Source organism: Myotis brandtii, unplaced genomic scaffold, assembly GCF_000412655.1.
Source record: "Myotis brandtii unplaced genomic scaffold, ASM41265v1 scaffold32, whole genome shotgun sequence".
NCBI classification, from domain to species: domain Eukaryota; kingdom Metazoa; phylum Chordata; class Mammalia; order Chiroptera; family Vespertilionidae; genus Myotis; species Myotis brandtii.
This window is the reverse complement of record NW_005362269.1, coordinates 14360440-14366443: the sequence shown is the minus strand read 5'-3', so window position 1 is coordinate 14366443 and position 6004 is coordinate 14360440. Positions and strand designations below refer to the sequence as shown.

General features: G+C 45.8%; 1 pseudogene; it reads left to right on the top strand.

The window, feature by feature from the left end:
- The first annotated feature begins 5219 nt into the window (after positions 1–5219).
- On the top strand, positions 5220–5854 carry LOC106726829 (annotated as a pseudogene).
- The last annotated feature ends 150 nt before the right edge of the window (positions 5855–6004 follow it).

Here is a 6004-nt window from a genome sequence, read left to right as displayed (position 1 = left end):
TCATCGCATCCGCCGCAGGGGCGATGCGGGAGCCCCCGGAAGCCCCCCTGGCTGCAGACGTGGCCTGCCGCCTGCTGTCTCTCCCCTCCCCCACCCATCTGCTTCCTCAGGGACCCCTCCCACCTCTCCTGGGCTGCAGAAGCGGGCGTCTGGGCAGGACCGGGGGAGAGAAGCATGGGCTTCGTCTGGCTGGGCCGCTCGCGTGCTGTGTGGTCTCGGGAAGCTCATCGACCCTCTCTGCGGTTCTTGTTTGAACTTGAGCAAGTTTCTTGCGCTCTCATCATCCCATCTGTAAAGCAGAACCTGCCTCAAAGGGTTTCTTTTTTTTAAAAAAAAATATTTTTATTGATTTCAGAGAGGAAGGGAGAGGAAGAGGGAGATATAGAAACATCAATGATGAGAAAGAATCATTGATCGGCTGCCTCCTGAACGCCCCCTAATGGGGATCAAGTCCAGATCGAGCCCGCAACTCGGAATCCAGCGGTGACCTGGTTTACAGGTCAACGCTCAACCACTGGGGCACCCCGGCGGGCTAAATGCATTTCTTTTGGTCAATCTTTTTTTTTTTAAATGTGTTATTGATTTCAGAGAGAGATATAGTAGCATTAATAATGAGCCCTGGCTGGTTGTTCAGTGGCTAGAGCGTCGGCCCTCGGAACGGAGGGTCCCGGGTTCAATTCCCCGTTCCAGTCAGGATGCATGCAGGAGGCAGCCAATTATGTCTTTCTCTCAAATTGATGTTTCTGTCTCTCCCCCTCCCTTTCACTCTCTCTAAAAATCAATGGAAAAATATCCTTGGGAGAGAATTAAAAAAAAATCAATGATGAGAGATAATCATCGATCAGCTGCCTTCTGCACGCCCCCTACTAGGGATCCAGCCCCAACCCACGTATGTGCCCTGACCAGGAATCCAACTGTGACCTCTTGGTTCATGGGTCGATGCTCAACCACTGGGCCACACTGGCCAAGCTCTTTTGGTCAATCTTTTTATTAAGGTATAGTTTACATATACATAAGTGCTGTTTTGTTTTAAATCAATGTATTGCTGTAGAACTTTAACCACTTGAGAATGGTTCTGGCACTCTTTTTTAAATGTATTTTTATTGATTTTAGAGAGGAAGGGAGAGGTATAGACACATCAATGATGATAATCATTGATCAGCTGCCTCCTGCATGCCCACTACTGGGGATCAAGCCTGCAACCCAGGCATGTGCCCTTGGCCAGAATCAAACCTGGGACCCTTCACTCTGCAGGCCAATGTTCTATCCACTGAGACAAAACGGCTAAGGCGGTTCTGGCACTCTTATACAAGGTTGGTGGGAGTCCAAATTGGTACACATACTTGAACAAAACACTTAAACAATGAACCTAAACTTTGACTTAGTTAACTGCTAAAATTTTATCCTAAAGGGACAATCCCAGCAATGACCAGTGATGGTAGTTAGGACTAGTGGAGCAGGGGTAGTGATGAACACTGTTGTCATGGAAGGGGTGAAGGAGCTGAGATGAGTAGACTAATACAAGAGATATTTAGAAGATAGAATTGTCCTCACTAGTGTGGCTCAATGGTTAGAGTGTTAGCCTGGGCACCAAAGGGTCACAGGTTTGATTCCTGGTTCAATGTGTTGTATCTCTCTCACGTCAATGTTTCTCTCTCTCTTCCCCCCTCCCTCTCCTCCTTTCTCTCTGAAAAAAAAAAAAAGCAATGGATATTTAGAAGATAGAATCCACAGGACTTTCTGACAGACTAGATATAGGAAGTCAGAAAGTGGAAACTTTCAACCATAGATTGCTAAGGTGTAGTGGCTCCAGCCCTGGTTGCTCTCTTAGCTCTGCTCCATAAACTGCGGAATCCCAGAACCTGTTCTGGGAGCATGGGGCAGCAAGAAACTGTTGATTCTTCAGAGTGAGTGGGTCAGAGCCCTAAATCCTATAATGTGCCTCAGCAGAAGCCAAGAATCTCATATTTATCCTTGAATTCTGGTCCATATTTCAAAAATCCGTTCTTTCAGTCTGCAGTATCTTCTTGAGTACACAAAAAAAAAGAACCATTGGCACCAAGGACAGTGAACACGCCAATGCAGAAGTTTTCGGGTTTGGTCAGCACCACGGACAGCGATACCAATTGGGCTACTTTGGTGACTAGAGCCGGCTTCCCCGCCAGGAAGCCAACCCAAGAGCCGGGGAAGGTGATGTAAGCAACTGGCAGACCGCCCTATCAGAGGGATTAATTGCCTACTCCAGAGCGAGATAAAACGTACTTGAAGGCCAGGGGGAATGTCAGGCAGTGGGTACTGAAGGTGCACACATTCCATCTGGGCCAGGATTCTTGTCTCAAATTCATGGACAGCAGTACCAATTTCCCTGCGGGCCAGCATGCCTCCTTAATGGGCACCAGAAGTCTATTTGCTGGAATGTAGACAAGGGGCCAGAGAGCGCAATAGATGGTTCCGGAGGTGGATGGTTCACCTAAAACACTCTACTTAGAGGTACCTGCTCGCATTACAAATTTTCCCGATGGACCTTTAGTGTTCTCTAAAATGATGAGCTATGACTGATGCTGTGAATTGGATTTCTCCCACATCAGAGCCTGTAATGGTTAATTTTATGTGTCAACTTGACTGGGCCACAGGGTGCTCAGATATTTGGTCAACTATTATTCTGAGTTGTCCTGTAAAGATGTTCTGGGATTAAAGGCAACATTTAAATTGGTAGACTGGGGAAAGCAGACTGCCCTCTGTAATGTGGGTGAGCCTCATCCAGCTGTCGAAGACCTGAATCAAACAAAAGGCTGACCCAGTTCAAAGGCCATCAGGCAGGAGAATTCTCTTGGGAGAGGGTCAACCTTCTGTTTGATTCAGTGCTGGGAAGAGAAGTTGCCACAACTTCTGGCTGTAAAAACCAGTGGGGAGTGTGGCTGAGTAACACGGAGGTTGCAGGAGTCCCAGGCAGTTCCTCTTTAAGGGCCTATGCACAGACTTACCCGGACTTACTCCCTCTGAGCTCCAGCGCTGTGGCAGCAGCTTAAAAGGAACCTGAGACATTTGGGGAGGAACTAACTTGTCTGGATTCAGGTCAAGAGCTGGAGGAGCAGCTTTCTTCCAGAGAGAAGTGCTGGCAGAGGCCAGTGTTCCTTTGCTGAGCCCTCCATGCCACAGAGTTGACAGGATGCCCCATATCTGAATCTCCATTAACCTGGCTCACAACTTTCCCCCCTTCTTGGTGATTCCCTGAGACCCAGCCCTTCCCTACTTATAGGCTCATTCAAGCCATTTCCAGTGACTTTTCCATACAACTGGCCTCTCTTGCCTCATGCTTTGGACTTTCTTAACATCTCTCAAGTAAGCATCAGCTGGCATCAGCGTGCCCTGTACCTCTCAATAAGTGAACCTAGGCCTGGCAAAGGCAACCTGCCCTGGTTCAGTGTGGCCTCTCCTGGGCACCTCCAAACTCCACACAAGTAGCAGCCATCTGCAGATTGCTTTGGAGCTCATGCTGGGTGGCCCCAGGCAGGGCAGTTAGAGGCTGACTTTGAAACTCCTGAGAAGCCCAGAGCCAGTGTACCTGGTTGTCAACTTTTACCATGCCGGATTATAACCTTACCACCTACACGAGTGACACACTCAAGGGGAGAACTCAGTGAGCACCAGAGCCCCACAGAAGCAAGTCCCGCCCTGTAGGGTTGGCTCCTGCAATGCAGCTCCTCAGCTGCAGTCGAAGCTAATTTTCCCAACCGATGGACCTGAGGGTTAATCCCTCACAGTATCGCCAACATAAATCAAGGCTCAATAAAATAGGAAAGTACACACAGCTCACACGGGGGTGCACCTGAAGTGCCCAGCTCAGGTGACTGGGGAGGCTGAGCCACAGGGCCCTACAGGACACCTGCTAACAAGGCCACTCTACTAAGTCCAGGAGATATAGCAGCTCTGCCTAATGAATAAAAGAAAGCACAGGGAGGCAGCCAAAATGCAGAGACAAACACATCACAAGTGAAAGAACAGGAGAAATCTCCAGAAAAAGAACTAAATGAAGTGGAAGCAAGAAAACTACCAATACAGAGTTCAAAACAATGGTTAAAAGGATACTCAAGGAATTAATGAGAACTTCCAGGAACTTACTGAGAATTCCAAGGAAATCAGTGAGAACATCAACAGCATAAAAAAGTAGCTTTCAGAAATGAAGCATACAATAACTGAAATAGAGTAATTTACAGGGAATCAACAGTAGAGAATGCCAAGAATAAAGTAAGCGATTTGGAATATGAGAAAACAAAACACACCCAAGCAGAAGAGAAAAAATAATCCAAAAATATGAAGATAGTGTAAGGAGCCTCTAGGACAACTTCAAATGTGCCAACATTCACATCAAGGGAATGCTGGAGGGAGAAGAGGAGGAGCAAGAAATTGAAAATTTATTTGAAAAAATAATGACAGAAAACTTCCCTTATCTGGTAAAAGAAATAGACATACAAGTCCAGGAAGCATAGAGTCCCCAACAAGATGAACCCAAAGAGGCCCACACCAAGACATAATTAAAATGCCACAGGTTAAAGACAGTGAATCTTAAAAGTAGCAAGATAAAAGCAGGTATGCCCTAGCCAGTGTGGCTCAGTGAACAGAGCATTCATCCATGGACTGAAGGGTCCTGGGTTCAATTCCGATCAATGGCATGTACCTTGGATGCAGGTTTGATCTCCAGCTCTGGTCAGTGCCTGTGCGGGAGGCATGTCTCTCTCATATTGATGTTTCTCTCTCTGTATCTCTCTCCCTCCCTTACACTCTCAAAGAAACAAAAGAAAAGCAGTTAATTACCTACAAGGAAGCACCTATACAAATGTCAGCTAATTTCTCAACAGAAACTATGCAGGCCAGAAGGGAGTGGCGAGAAATATTAAAAGTGATGAAAAGCAAGGACCTACAACAGCTGTGGGCAAACTACGGCCTGCGGGCCGGATTCGGCCCGTTTGAAATGAATAAAACTAAAAAAAAAAAAAGACCGTACCCTTTTATGTAATGATGTTTACTTTGAATTTATATTAGTTCACACAAACACTCCATCCATGCTTTTGTTCCGGCCCTCCGGTCCAGTTTAAGAACCCATTGTGGCCCTCGAGTCAAAAAGTTTGCCCACCCCTAAACTACAACCAAGCTTACTCTATCCAGCAAAGCTATCATTTAGAATTGAAGGTCAGGTAGAGCTTCACAGACAAGAAAAAGCTGAAGGAGTTAGTTTATCATCACCAAACCAGTGTTACATGAAATGCTAAAGAGGCTTAAGGAGAAGAAGAGCTTCCTTTCTGATCCACCATCTGTGGTGGAGTCACTGCCTAGATGCAGATTTTCGTAAAAACTCTCATGGGGAAAACCATTACTCTCAAGGTTGAGCCCTCGGATACGATAGAAAATGTAAAGGCCAAGATCCAGGATAAGGAAGGAATTCCTCCTGATCAGCGAAGACTCATCTTTGCTGGCAAGCAACTGGAAGATGGACGTACTTTGACTACAACATTCAAACGGAGTCCACTGTCCATCTTGTTAGACTTCGGGTGGTGCTAAGAAAAGGAAGAAGAAGTCTTATACCACTCCCAAGAAGAATAAGCATGAGAGAAAGAAGGTTAAGCTGGCTGTCCTGAAATACTACGAAGTGGATGAGAATGGAAAAATCAGTCGCCCTCGCCGGGAGTGCCCTTCAGATGAATGTAGTGCTGAAGTTTTTATGGCCAGCCACTCTGACAGACATTATTGTGGCAAATGTTGTCCAACCTATTGCTTCAACCAACCAGAAGACAAGTCATTGTATTTGGGTCAACAAAAGACACAAACTAAAAAACATAAAATAAAGAAGAAATAAAAGATCAAAATATGAATAATAAAATGGCAATACATACATCTCTATCAACAATTGAATCTAAAAATCAAAATAAATGAACAAGGAATCTAATGAACAAAATAAACTGATGAATTAAATAGAACCAGAGGCATGGAAACATGGAGCAGACTG